Genomic DNA, 15485 nt, shown 5'->3' with positions numbered 1-15485 from the left:
GGCCTGATTCCTAAGATGCTGAGGGAGGAATAGCCATGAGACATAGGAAGTGAGGATCTGGGTTTCAGTTCCTACCTCACTGTGAAATTTATACATGTCGGGTACCTCCAATTCCTGAATTGCTCCGGTTCTCTGGGCCAAACCAAAATAGGTCTCCATAGTCACCCTTCCAGTTCCTGGTATCAGAGAAAGGGGTTTGTGTTTATGGATATTTCGTGGTAACTCAGAATCATTGATTCTCTCAGTGGTATAGCCCTTTTATTTCAAGGCTTTGGAATTCCTTGGAGAACTAGTTTGTAATTGCCTAGCTGTGAGTCCCCTCCCCCCTTCTCACTGTTTTGAACAATCATGATAAGTCTAGCCTTTCTCTTTATTCAGCTCCTCAACAGGCCACTGCTTGTTAAAAACTAATTTTACACTACTGCAAAGTTAACAAACCGCTCTTCCAAACACATAAGACCATCAGATTTCATTTCCAGTATGTACAAGAGTATTGACTCTTTGCTTCATCCCCCTACATTAATCATTATCTCTTTAAAAACTCATTTCCAATTTGATAAGAAAATTAATTCCATGCTTTCATTCGGGCTTCCAAGTGCCCACTCTCGGCAAAGCACATAATTCTGAGAATAAAGCACCTGCTCTTTCACGTCGTTGTTTGATGGCCTACGTACAAAGAAGCAGCCAGGAGTGAGTAGTAAAGGTTTCAATCTGAGCATGAATGAAGATAATTAAACTGCAGTCGTTACTTCAGGGATTAAGTGCTTCGGCATGTGAATGTGCTGGCCGTTGTAAAGAAGCTTTGCATTGGACGAAGAGAGAGACAAATCAAATGGTTTTATAAAAACTATGTGTCCTAGGGTGGGAAGCATCTCACATTCTAATTGAGCTTGCTAAACTCATAGTGTCATTTCTTGGCTGTCTCAATACAGATTAGCAGTTAAGGATAAATGTGGGAGCCCTCTGGTGGCCAAAGTAAGCAGCTTTAGTTGCTGACTAGATATTTCCTCGTTGGTTTAACTTCTTGTTTTTCAAGAGTCAGTTATTTTAAAGTTATTGAAAATATATTCTTAAAACAACAACGGAGATCGCTTGAGTTGTGATTCAGGGTAGGGAGCTTGCCTGCCATACACAGGAGCATGGGGGAGGGGCATCTGGCTCCAACACTACAAGAACAAAAGACAGGGAAAGGAATGGCCAGAGCCAGCTAAGCCTTAGGACTTTACAATGCAGCTACATGGGGAATGTCAGTGATCTTGGACAGCACAGCCAAGCCATTGCAAGTGTATCAAGTGACCATCAGGTAACAGCCGTATGTTGGGTCGTAGAGCAGCATAACAACCTTGGAGGACCGAGGACAACCTCGTTGTATCTCTGAAAGTCCCTGAGTAAAGTGAGGATATGCAGGGTGGTGTGCTGACTACCTGCAGGGTCAGAAAGCCACCTTTGTAAGGATTATACTTCTTTCATCGTCAGGGAAGGCAGGAAGAGAAGACAGGGAAAGATTATATGTCTATGGAAAGAAAGAATTAGCATAAAAAGACATTCCAAACTCAGAGACAGGCTGCTTAGAGATAGTGATTTCCCATGACTGAATGGTGAAGCAGAGGATAGGTCCCATTGTTCAGAGCACTCCAAGTATATCTAGATGGCAGGGACCCTTCCATTCCTCCCACCTGGGGCTGAGGAGGCTGTGACCATCAGTCATATGGGATCTGATGGTGTTGGAACCTCGTTAAGTCCAAATGTTTCAAGGAAAGTGAAAGGGGCACAAGGAGACACAGGTCTGGACTTGAGTCAATTTGCCTCCAGCTGCAGGGAGTCATTTGGATCCAGGATGCACCTTACCTGCGTCACTTCTGAGAGCACAAAAGCTGGACTTACTTCTGCTCAGCTAAGGAGTTGGCTGGAGTTACACATAGGCCTATGGGAGTCTGGTGTTGCCTTTGTATTGCTGGCCCTGTGACCTGTCTGCATATGACCCTGCCTTTATGTGATCCTGTTGCATGTAACCTTGTCTGTATGTGAGCCTGTCTGCATGTGAGCATGCCTGTATGTGAGCCTGTCTGCATGTGAGCCTGTCTGCATGTGAGCATGCCTGTATGTGAGCCTGTCTGCATGTGAGCCTGTCTACACCCTTGAACTGAGAGCCAGAGTAATTCTCCCTGTTGCAGGTTGCTTTTGTCCAGGAAAATAATCTAATTCTTCAAAGCAGTGAGGAACAGCAGCACCCCAGAAGCCTATTATGGGATGTGTAGACTGATGTCTAAAGGTTCTGAGAGTCTTGCTCCTGCTTTGCAAGGACTTTGAGTTTTATTTTAGGTGCCACCGAGGGGAGCCATAACTGTTTTAACCAGGAGATAATAAAACATAATCTTACATGTTTAGAAGTTGGTTCTGGTTATTGGTTATGGGGTGTGATAATGAAGACATAAGAATGGAGAGAAGAGAGAGTCTAGTTGTACTTGGAGTTGAGCTACCTGTGAGGATGGAGAGCAAGCGGGAGAGAGTCTGAGCAAAGCAGAGAAGAGATGCAGTACTTGGGGATCTACTCGGATAGCACTTGCAGGTCAAATCAAGAGGCAGTATGGTAGGTGGGTAGGTGAGGGACTCATGGACCAAGACTAGACTCAGACAGAGCACTTGCAAGAATCCACTTATCTTATCCAGACCCTGCTCTCCCTGTGGACAGGGATTCCCAGTAACGTCAGAGTCATCTTACAGAGATCTCGATAGTGATGCTTCAGGCAACAGGTGGGTTTGGAGGGAGGAAGTTGGAGTCATCTACATACTCATGTCCCCATGATGAGATCATAGAAATTGATCACCTCTGGGTGATGTCATGGGTGTCCCTGGAAGGTAGCTCAATCTGCGGGGGTGGGGGTGGGGTGGGGGGTGCGGGTGGGGAATAACAGCAAAGAAATCAGAAGCAGGGGTTGTTTTGGAAGAGCAGCAAGCCCAAAGACATGAGCCTGGAACTTAATTTTTCAGATAGGGCAACAGGAGCAGGAGCCTGCTTGCTTACACCTCGGTAGAGCAGTGAACAGACTTATAGATGGTAGTCCTCCAAGTCTGACTCCCAGTGATCCATTCTTTCAGTTAGGCCTCCCCTGCTAAAGGCTCCATAGGCTTCCTCAGACAGTGACTGCAGCTGGGCTGAACACAAAAGGTACATGAACCTGTTTGGGACTTATAGGGCTCTAGAATATTGGGATTCTAGCCAGCATCTTGTTAACAAAGGTGTGTGTCTGGTGCTCCTGTGGCTCTTACAAGTACCTCATGTGTGTTCCTTTGTTTCCTACTCAGATGAAATCCAAACTCCAGATTCCAGAGTGGAGTTTGTCTATACAGGTGGACGGCCCAGTTCTACCTTGGACCGTTTCAGTCACTTCACAGGATTATCTATCTGTGACAGCTTTCTTTCCAGTTGGTGCTCATACATTTTTCATATGCAATTTTGTTGTATGCAAATAACGATAATTACCCTCCTCTTTTTAAGTATGCACGCTTCTAATTCTTATCAAGCTGAACGATGAAACATCCCATCCCCTCGCTATCTACTCCTTCCCCTCCTCCTCTCTTGTCTTGTGCGTTGATCTTCTTTCTATGGTTAACTAGGAATGCATATATTTTGTTAATTGTCTTAAAACTTGAGATTTGTTTATAGGTTCTCACATCCATTCAGCCCATTTCACACGACCTCTGGGACTTGTGTTTTGACTGCTGTCCTTTGGCTTCCAGGGTCTTTGATGACTCTAAGTGCCTATAAGGGCATTGAGTCTCCAGTGTATTTTCTGCTCATTACCCCTCTTGCTTTGCGGTGTGGATCGTTTTCCATCTTTCAGTCTGTTGCGTTCACCATTTCTTTTTATTCACAACATACAAGGCGGTGGGATTTCTTCTGAGCACTGTGTTTGCCGCATCACATGGGTTCCGATGTGAGTCGTGCTTGTGAACAATTTTCCAGATGTTCTCAAATCTCTACCTTGGCTTCCTTTGAGACCCCAGGTGGGGAAAATCCCATGAAGTTAGTTTCATCACAGCAAGTCCAGAGTGTGTTCTGCTTTCTACTGCTTCTGCTTGCAAAAGTTTAATGAGTTCTTTCTCACATAAAGTCTTCAGGATTGACAATTTTTTTCTTAGGTACTGAAAGGAAAGGGAGAGATCTGTCTTCAGGTTACGGAATTAGTTAAGTTACAAGCAGGTCTGTTCACTGTTCTGGCTAAGCCTCTGTTGTCTGTGATGCTGTGTGCTCAGCCTGTTCATTCCTGCCATCAGACCTCTGGTCTTCCTTTCTCTCTTACATTTTGCTTTATTTATTTACCTTGGTTTTCCTGAGAGGCAGGAGGGATGGCCACACCTCCTCTGGCTGGCTGGCAGACTCCACCATGTTGTCCTCAGTCTCATGGATGCTCTTGACCCTATTTTGAGCTTGTCCACTATGCAGGCCATGGCTATAGCTACCTAACACATATACTGCAGAATGATGGAATGCTTAAGCAGTTTGACACAACAAAACAATGTCAAATATGGTGTCCAAGTCAGGAGTAGATTTTTTTGGACTTGTAGTGCGCCACACCCAATTCTGCCTCAGACTTCCTGCTTGCTGTTTCTCTTTTGTTCCGAACTGCCATGTGTGTGCCCTCTTAAGAATACGGACCATGCAGGGTGATTTAATGGCCATAACAGCTAGCTCTAACTACAAAGTGATAGGCTGCACTTGCCCTTCATCTCTACGATATCAGCCATGTACAGTGATGGTGGATGTGGGCCCTGTCCGGCTTTACTTGATGGTAGTTTTACTTTTTCCCATCCCACTTATATCTGCAGTTTGATGATTTTAGTTCAGTAAAGGATCTAAAGACATATGATACCTTGTTACAAACATCCCTCTATGGCCCATCTCTTATTTTCCTACTCTATTGATTTTTTTCATTTAAATTTTAAAATTTTTGAGAATTTCATCCATGATATTTACATCATTCCAACCCCTCCTTCTCCTACTTCTCCAACTCCTCCCATGTCCCTCACCATTTCTTTTCAAACTTCAGATTTGTTTTTCTTTAATTATTATGATTACATATTTATGTTTATATCCAATCCCGTGGTCAGCTCTTAGTACACACAGATGCACACACACATGTATATCATATATCATACTTAATAATCATACATCCTAGATCATATATATATATGTATGTGTGTATATATGTGTATATTATATGTGATATATTGCATATTATGTAATATATTATATGTTGTATGTTATATGCTATATAGATGTGTATATACACATCATCCATATATATTTGTGCAAAAGTTAATACCTACTGAGTCCATTTAGAGTTACTCATATGTACATGTGCTTAGAGCTAACCACTTGGGATTGGATAACCTACCAGGAGATATCCAGTTATTTTATTGAATTCTATAATTCATTTTTATTATGAATATTGAAAAGACATAAAAATGAAAATAAGCAAATATATAGCCATTAACTGCTGCTTACATTCTGTAGTCAGTGTTTGCTATTTGCTTTATCTATCAAATATTCATTTATCGATCCTCTACTCATTTATCTCATGTCTTGATACATTTTGAAATAATTTGCAGATATCTCCAGGCTTTATCCTGAGAAATTGGGATAGAGTTTCATACTAGTTGTCAGGGCTGGAAAAATGGCTCAGCAGTTAAGCACACTGGCTGCTCTTGCAGAGTGCCCTGGTTTGATTCCTAGCAACCATGCGACATCTCACAACTCTCTATAGATCCTGATCTATCTCCATCTTCTGGACTCCATGGACATCAGATATGAATATGATACATCTACATACATGCAGGCAAAACACTCATACACATAAAATATTATGTATGTTTCTAATTTTCCCATTAATTTTCCCCAAAATTTTCAGCTAGACTTGCAGTGAACATTGATGTTTCCCATTTGAACGTATAGTCTGTAGTCATAACTGAGTGAGAGTTAGTCAGGCTAAAACATTTCTGGGGATATTTTATACATCTTGTACTATTGTCACAAGTTGAAGGTTATTGTTGAAAATATGAGATCTATGTAATTTTGAGACCTGCGTAATTTTGAGACCTGTGTAATTTTGATTGGCTTTGTTTTCTGCATTTTCCTTAGTTCTTTTGAACATAAAATATTTTTAAATCTTCCAAAGTCCAAGAAAAATAAATCTAATTATATAGATAACAATTTTTGCTTATGGGCAGGCCAGCTGTCTCAACAGGCAATGTCATCGCCAAGTAAACCTGTTGACCTCATTTTAAACCCTGGGGTCCACAAGAAGGTGTGTAGGCAGAATCAACCCTACACACTGTCCTCTGACCTCCATGTGACACGCATCCATCCCCATAATAATGAACAGCTTTTGCTTCCATGTAAATTTTGGCTATTGGAACCATTTAATCTGCATGTTCATATCCTTTTGTACTTGAGCATCAGTGTGTGTATATTGCTAGTAAAATACCATTGTACTACTTTATAGTTCCTTTGCAGGCTTCTGTTTTCCAGGCTTTCGAGTTAGGAAGATGTGGGATTTCTTTTTGTCTTTTTCTCTATCTGTTTCTTATCCACCCATCATCTATCTTTTTATCCATGTACCAATCTTTTATCTATTATCCATCTATCTATCTATCTATCTATCTATCTATCTATCTATCTATCTATCTATCTATCTATCTGTGATGGTTGTATATGCTTGGTCCAGGGAGTGACACTATTAGTAGGCATGGCCTTGTTGGAGGAAGTGTCTCATTGTGGGTGTGGGCTTTAAGATCCTCATCCTAGCTCCCTGGAAGCCAGTCTTCTCCTAATGAAGATGTAGAACTCTCAGCTTCTCCTGCACCATGCCTGCTTGGATACTGCCATGCTCCTGCCTTGGTGGTAATGGACTGAACCTCTAAACCTATAAGCTAGCCCCAATTAAATGTTGTCCTTATAATAGTTGCTTAACCAATAGTATGGTGTATGTTCATAGCAGTAAAACCCTAACTAAGATACTATCTATTTATTTTTCACTTATTTATCAATCCATCCATCTATCATCTATTTATCTATCATCTATCTACCTATCATCTATTTATCATCTATCTATCATCTATCTATCTATCTATCTATCTATCTATCTATCTATCTCCTATCTACCATCTATCATCTATCTACCTATCTTCTATATACCATCCATCTACCATCATCTGTCATATATCTATCATCTATTATTTATCATCTATAATCCTCTATCTATCTATCATCTATGTCATCTATTATCTATCATCATCTTCATCATCTACCATCTAGCTATTATCTATTGTATCTTTGCCCCTGACATCTGTATCATCTTCCTGTTATCTATCAATTTATCACTCATCTTTCTGATTTTACCATTGTTGTTAACTTTCTACTCCAATCCTTTCTGTCTCAAAGTCTGTCTTCTGTCACTATGATGTGACTCAGCACAGTCATTTCCTTTAGTTCCTCTTCCTTGTGCTTTGGCCTGCTTCCCATCTTTCTCTTCAGCCTTGCTCACTATTTCCTTTCCTTTTTTTCTTTTTCTTTTTCTTTTTCTTTTTTGTTGGTATTTTCTTTATTTACATTTCAAATGTTATCCCCTTTCCTGGTGCTTCACTATTTCTTTAATTAAGCATTTGTCAGTTTTATAACATAGCATAAGCTAGCCTTAAACTCACTATGCAGCCCAAGCTGGCCTTGGCTTTCAGCAGTCCGTCTACTCAGGATCCTGGATGATGGGATCACAGGTATATGCACATTGCCAGCTCCATTGCACTGCTCCCTTTAAGGTCATGCACATGCCCTGTGGTTCACAGTGCAGCAGCTCCATTGCTGGCATACTGTTCACATCTCAGCTCTTCTGTCATAAAGATAGTATGCACTTGGACCTCTGGGGTAGATCAGAGAAAATAGGAAATCACCTTTATGCATCATGAATTGGCTTTGCCATGGTGTTAGGCTGTCTAAATGTCTCATGAATGTCTTTCTGCTTTGGTCTACAACTTGCTACATGAAGTCCTTACTCCATACTGGGTTGATACTTGATGAACATTTATGGACATTGATCTTGCACTGGAAGCCTGTGGGGAGTAGAGATGTGAATAGTTCCAGCCAAGACCTTTCCTTACTCCCTTTACTGTATTAATTTATGGGAGCATGGGGAACCTTGGGTAATCTGAAGACCAACTTTACTTGTTTTTCTGCCCTGTTAGTGAGCAACCAGCTTGTCTGATCTTCTCAAGTGTGATCATTTCTCAGGAGGACAAGCATGGTTTTTTCTCTAAGTAATGAGTACTTTCAGGTGTTAAGTGGTTCTCAACCAAAGGTAATCTGTCCTTAAATGCATCTTCTTGGAATGTGATATGGTCTTGAAGAACCAGCTATTGTACTTTTGAGTTGTGATTTTAGATTGTATCTATCTATCATTTTCAGCAGTGTGTCACTGGCCTTAGCATCAACCAAAGCTCCAGTGGACTGCCAAGTTCTCCTCATAAAGGGTTGGGCCAGGCACCTGAGAAAGATTCTCAATTGAGGGATTGCCCAGATCAGATTGGCTTGTGGCCATGTGTGTGTAGAATTGTCTTATTGTTGATCGATGAAGAGGAACCAGTAACCATAAGCAGTGTCACCCTTGGACATGTGGTCCTGAGTTGTATAAGAAAGCAGGCTGAGTAAGCCATTGGAGCGAGCCAATAAAAAAAAAAAAAACACTTCTTTGTGACCTCTGCTCCAGTTCCTGACACGAGCTCCAGCTCTAATTTCTCACAGTGATGAATTGTGACCTGTAAATGTAAAGTGAAAGACCCTCCCCCTCCAGGATATTTTTGGTAAGAGTGTTTTTTTTTCACAGCCACAGAATGAGACTAGAACAGCTAGCGCAGCAGCAAATGACTGAAGGCAATCTAAACTTTCTGGTATGGTTTTGAAAATGCATCACCCCTTCCTTTTCATTGTTGTCGGAACTTTGTACGTGGGAGAAATGAAGTCGTTATCAATGGACATGCAAAATCTGCCAGCATTGCACACTCTAGCTTGTCAGAGTGGCCTGTTCTAGAGTAACACACCAGGGGAGATTTTGTCACACTGAGACAGCATGACAGGACTGTGAGGGTTGTTTCTCAGTGGATGTCCTCTCTCTCCTCAGGACAGCAAGCCTCCTGAAGGAGAGGGAGGCTGTTTATCATCTGTGGGTCCCTGAACTTAAAAACTAGATACACAACTGACAGGCTGAGCTTCATCCTACATGACAACAATATGTTTGATAGTGTGCACATGAACCCACACACATATGCACACGTGCACACACACATGCACATATACACACACATGCACACCCACAAAGCTCTTAGTATTCAAAAGCTAGTAGAAAAGCCATGTTTCCCTCTAACACAGAAACTATCACAAATATCAGAATTTATTTCCAATCTCACTCTGAGTTTAATATGGAATTATCTGATTATATCTAATTCTACTGAAACACAAGCTACTAATTTCAACCCAAGCCAGGATTTTGCAGATTTCTGTCATTTCTCTTGCATCTAGTATAACATTTGGCACAGATCCTAGCTCAGACATTCTTTGCAGCTGGGTTACTCAGTGCCAGCTCTGACAGGAAGCTGTTTGCCTTGTGCATCCAAAGGAAAGAGGAGAACAAAAGTCAAGACAATCCTGATGTTGTTTCACTTCTCTCCCACTAGTGGAGGTTCCCACAGACCGAGGCCTTGGGCAGAGTGACCCAGATTGACTGTTGGAACAGAACACCATACAGTATATGGGAATAAAACCTGGAACATTCTATTGGCAGTCACGTAGTGTATTTCATGCTTTACATAAATTTAAGCTCATTGAGATAAGTATAATTATTTTATTCATTGCATGTTACATGTGTGTACATAAGATCACATGTGTATGCTTATGTGTGTGGAACATGTGCATGAGTGTGGTAGCTGAGATTGACTTCAGGCATCTGTTTCTCTCCATGTTAGTTTGTGAGACAGAGTCTCTCATTGAACCGGGAGCTCACTGATTCAGCCAATCTGGCTGGTCAGAGAACTCCAGAGATCCACTGTGTTTGCCCAAGTGCTGAAGTATAGTCACACACGGCTTACCCAGATTTTTCATGGCTGCTAGGGACCAGAATTCAGGTCTCCATAATTGCATAGTAGGCATCTCATGAACTGGCCTGTCTCCTCAGTCCCTATTTTTTTAATACAAAAAAATTTACAACGTGAAATAAGAGCTGAATGTGGTGTTATATGTATTTAAAATTCTACTTCAACGAATTGCTTAAACCGTTTCCTATTCTTACATGCATTTTTCACAGTGAGGCTAATGAAAGGCAATGATTCCTCAGGAATTCACTCTGAGTGCTGAAAGTTTATTTATGTCACACGTTGGACTGATGTAGTCCCCGGACATTTTCCCAGACTCCCCTTCACTTCCATGTTAGTTGCTTTTCTGTTGAACCATGACCAAGACAACTTAAGGGAGAGAGAATTTATTTTGGCTCATGGTTCCAGATGGGATCCATCTGAATCCACACAGGCACTGTTGGCTTCTGGGAGCCCCACAATCCTCCAGGAACAGGTGGGGCCCAGGAGAACTTCAGGGAATCTTGGTATCACTTCTCTGTGACTGTTGGATATTCAGGCCTCAAATGGAATTTGAAATGCACTGATGCTCCTATTTAAGCTGTATTTCCATTGTTAATGGGGTTCGGCTGAGACAGTAAACAGGTCACCTCTGCTGGTGTTTGTGGTGGAGATGCTAGTGTTTCATTTGTTTCACCAGTAGAATGACCCTGACCCAGTATGCCGTAGATTGTTAGTGTGATGTTTTATGTTTTTTAAAAAAGATTTATTTTCTTTTCATTATGAGTGCTTGCATTCATGTACATATATACATCACATACTTGCAGTGCCTTCAGAGGCCATAACAGAGTCAGAGTCCCTGGAACTGAAGTTACAGACTGTTGTGAACTGCCGTGTGGATGCTATAAACTGAACCAAGATTCTATGGGAGAGAAGCCAGTGCATTTAACCACTTAGCCATCTCTCCAGCTCCAGTATTATGAGTTTTACTCTTTAAATATAGTGGTGGCATAGCTCAGTCAGTAGAGCTCTTGCTGCCCAGGTATGAGGACCTGAGGTCATATGCAACCTGTATGCAAAAAGCCAGTCAGGGTGGCAAATGACAGAATCCCAGCCTGGGACTATGGAGACAGGCAGGGCCCTGGGCTCACTGGCAAGCCAACCTCCCTTACTTGCTGATCTCCAAGCCAGTGAGAGATCTTTGTCTCAAAAGCTGAGGTGGGGACCATTGGGCATGTGCACTACTCTGGCAGAAGACTAGGGCTCTCTTATATCAACCATGTTGGCTACCTCACAAATGCCTGTAACTCCAGCTCTAGAGGATTCTGATGCCCTGACTTTAACATTCATGGTCATATACTCCAAACCTTATGCACACTAACACATATGCATACACATAATTTTAATATAAAAATAAATCCTAGAAATATTGAAGTGTAAGACTCCTGAATGTGAATGACCTCTGACCACCTGTGCATATATTTGCATATATTCTTCAAACGTGCACACTCATTCACACACCAGCACAGACACACAAACACTCACACACTCACACACACACACACACACACACACACACACACACTACTGATGAACTCTGTTTTGATCTAATGGTTGATCACATAAACTTGACTTTTATCTCAATGACAAAGGACCCTAATGATGAAACACAGTGCCACAGGGATCTGGCTTCCCCAGCAGGAACACAGATGGGCGCACAGACCACCCAACTGGCATCCCAGAATGCAGCTGGAGTCCCAAACCTTCTAACTTTCAGTGAAGCCATATGCAGCAGTCTTCTTAATTAGGAGATGTTACAGTTTGCCAGACACTGAATATCGCTGAGAGAAAGAAAGGCTTCTCAATGGCTTCATGGACACTCTAATGTAGCATAAATCCAACCCAGGAACATTATGTGTGTTTATGCTCACAGTGATATAAAGTTAATTAAGATTTTGCTTGGAACTCTTGTTTTGAAAGGAGTGAGCATTGTTGCTGGTAAAACAAGTGGTTAAGTGTCATGCGTAAATTAGCCGATTCTCAACCTTTGCAAACCCTAATCTTACCCCCATGACATGGTCTGCCACAGACTCTCTAGGTCCCTGGTCTGTGAAGAACGGGATTTCTTAGGCAGATGGACAAAGATTCTGGATGAAAATGACAGACAGATTACACGAGAAATGTGTTGAATCTGAATGTAATGTTCTGGTTGAGCTTCAGACTTATATAACAACGAATTATCAGAAGATACAAATCACAAAAAGACAAGATACACTGAAATTCACCAGTTACAGCAGAAAGGAATTTACAGGGACTAATTAAATGTTTACATTAGGGATAACAAGCCCTGCCTAGGATCAGCCTAATGCCAGGCAACAATTTCACACTTTAAGGTTAAAAGCATCAGGGGGTTGTTAACTCTTGACAGGCCTTAAGAGTAATGCGCTATCACAGAGCTCTAAATTCTTAGGTCTAGTAAAACTTATCTTGTCTGGAGAGTTTCCCCTTATCAGGGTAGTATATCAACTTATACTTGACATGGAAGTAGCCTGTAGTAAAAGATTTCTATCTCAGTGAGACTTTTAGTCTCTATCTGTAAACAGCTGAGTAAAATGGCAAGTGCTTAATTGTTTACTGAATGGGTTAAGCTCCTTGCTGCTATCTGGAATCTAAGAACACTGGAAAAAGGCTTTAGCTATGTTAGAATACAATCTTAAAAGGCATTTACTATAAGGTAATACTATATAGAGTGCACGTGGATCTATACACTAGACTAATGTGGGAATGGAAAAATTAATTTTATGGTTTATATAGATTAGGGAGAAAATGCCAGGCCCCCGGGAAGGGAGTTTCCTTGAAACTCTTTGCTTCATGAACCAGCTTCCCAGCTTTCGCTTTGTCAAGCTGACTCCACCAGAGTCCCTGGCAATGGTCCACACAGATGTGATGAGAAGCCAGCCACATTGCTTCTAACATTCATTGTTTCATCACCAACCACATGATTCTGACAAAAGGAAACATCTCATGTTGCACCTACTGGCCTTGTACTTTGTTCATATACATATACACATGTGCACACATATGCACTCACATATTTGAACATATGCATTCATATACACACATGAGCATGCATGCCAAGTACACACATGCCGATACACATACTCACACACACACACACACACACACACAAAAACATGTCTGAGTACAGAAATGCATATATTCACACATGTGTAATTAGATGCGTGAGCGCATACACAAGCACATACATGCACATGCAGATTAACTAATGTAACAAATAAATTCTTACATCACTACTTGAGACAGATTCCAAGGCTGTCTCCATCTTTGCATGCTGTTTCTGCACGTATTCTTGTAGAGGGTCATATGTAGGTCTTATATATGGACTCTTGGTACTATGTTTTCAACATGAGCACATATGACCTGACATTTCCTAACACGCGTTTCCTCATCTGCGTACTGTGAGTCACTCTTTGTATTGACAAATTCTGCATGAATGTACCCCTTGCTCTTACTCCTTTGGAGGTAAAAAAGCATGTATGTGCCTGTGTGTGTGCTCACACGCGTATCATACATGGTGAATATATGCATTTGCTCATGATCTCTATGCCCTGGTCCTGTGGTTAAGAGGAGACAAACATTAGGCAAACAAACAAGCTATATGGTGACATTCCATAAGAAATGCTACAAAATTCGAATACACGAAGTACAAGGATGCAGGGGGATGCTTTGCTAGGGAATAAGGGAGAAACAGGCATCAATCAAAGAGCTGGAAAATAATTCAGGCAGAGTGACCCACATGAGCACAGCCCTAAGCAAGAGAGGCACCAGTGGTGAGGGGGAGAAGATATGTACATACAGAGAAGATATGTACAGATAAGCCTGGTGGCCAAAGGGAAATAGGGAAGTGTATGGGAATATAAAGACAGAAACTGTGAGGAGGCTTCATAGGAGGACAGCAAATTCAGTTTATGCTGAAACTCATTTACTATCTTCTGGGCAAGAGGCAGGCCGTGAGCTCTTAGAACAAGAAGCTCCTGGGTAACCTTCGCAGAAAGAAGCTGGGGGGACTGAGGTGTGAGGGGAACAGCCCTTCATTGTACAGTGATATATCCACCCTTACATATTGAGCCCGTGTTGTGGGACATTGATCATCTGTTGTTTTTGTTCCTGAAACAAACGAGACAAGATGTTGCCTGCCTTCTTCATTTTATAATATAATGAAGTCTCAAATCACGTAGTTTGTCCAGGGCCATTCTCTAACCTCAGCCACTCTAGGAATTGGGAGAATCAAGGTCCATGTATTTTGATAGCTTCTAGGAACAAGCACGTCACTCAACTCAGCCAGCTCTCCTCCTTAAGTTGCTGACACCAAACAACAGCAAAATAAAGTTTTTCCTCAGACTGATCTGTAACTGTCCACCCAGGAACCCTGTAGAATGTTGTTGTCTGAAATGGTAAGTCAGTAATGGTGGTGAGACCTTTGTCATTGAAGTTGTTCAAGACCATAACAAATTACTAGAGTCAGTGTGACTTTACAGTTCATGAGAGTTATGAGAGTGGGCAGTACTTAGTCTCTGTGGTCCATTGCTTCCAAGACGCATGTGAGGTACCAGGCACAATCTTTGCTTTCAACAAATCTTTGCCTTGTATTCTGAGATATTTTGCTTAGATAGGATCACAAGCTATACTTTACATTGTGTTTGTTAATTAAGTAAGATTACAGGAATTTAGGGTTGAAAATGATCTGGAGTACTATCTTACATTTCAGACCCAACCGCAATAACAAGTGTTCCTCAATCATGGTCAGTCTATGCAGACAGTAGATCACATCCTATATCCCCATCTTCTTCATCCAAGATATGTCATTCCGGCCAGGATTTAGTATTCATCCAGAGAGGACAGAGCAGGATGGTAACTCTAGCTCAGTGTTGAGCTGGGCTTGGCATTAACTAAACCCTGAATGGCCCTGCAGATTAAGTTGAGGATTTGAGACTCAGGCCAGGCTGCCACTCAGTCTGACTCTTCCCTTTAGGTATTCAAACTTGGGGACTTGCTTAAGCTCTTGGTGCCTTTGTTCTTCACTTGCTAATGGGTCTGCTCAAAGACCTCACCTCAGGGAGTTGCTACATTCCAGAGTCTTCATGGCTCATTTACAGATGTGCTCTACTACTGGTATTTAATTTTAAAAACCTATTTCCCACATTCTTGGCATTGACCCTTTAAAGGAATTTGAAAAATAAATATTCACTCTTTTACTTAAGTAGAATCCATTTTCTGTGTCTATTGGATCTTTTTTTTTATTACATATTTTCCTCAATTACATTTCCAATGCTATCCCAAAAGTC

General features: G+C 41.5%; 1 protein-coding gene and 1 long non-coding RNA gene across 6 annotated transcripts in view; one reads left to right on the top strand and one right to left on the bottom strand.

The window, feature by feature from the left end:
* Nucleotides 1-15485, top strand: part of Dscam (DS cell adhesion molecule) — a 583662-nt gene that overhangs the window by 273241 nt on the left and 294936 nt on the right. The window lies entirely within an intron of this gene.
* Nucleotides 1-15485, bottom strand: part of Gm32432 — a 52374-nt gene extending 36889 nt beyond the window's left edge. For both annotated transcript variants that reach the window (XR_876306.3, XR_876307.3), the window contains exon 1: nt 1-15485. This exon is cut by the window's left edge and continues 21748 nt beyond it. This is a non-coding gene — a long non-coding RNA (predicted gene, 32432).

Source organism: Mus musculus, chromosome 16 (genome assembly GCF_000001635.26).
Source record: "Mus musculus strain C57BL/6J chromosome 16, GRCm38.p6 C57BL/6J".
NCBI classification, from domain to species: Eukaryota; Metazoa; Chordata; class Mammalia; order Rodentia; family Muridae; genus Mus; species Mus musculus.
This window is presented reverse-complemented; position numbering and strand designations above follow the sequence as displayed.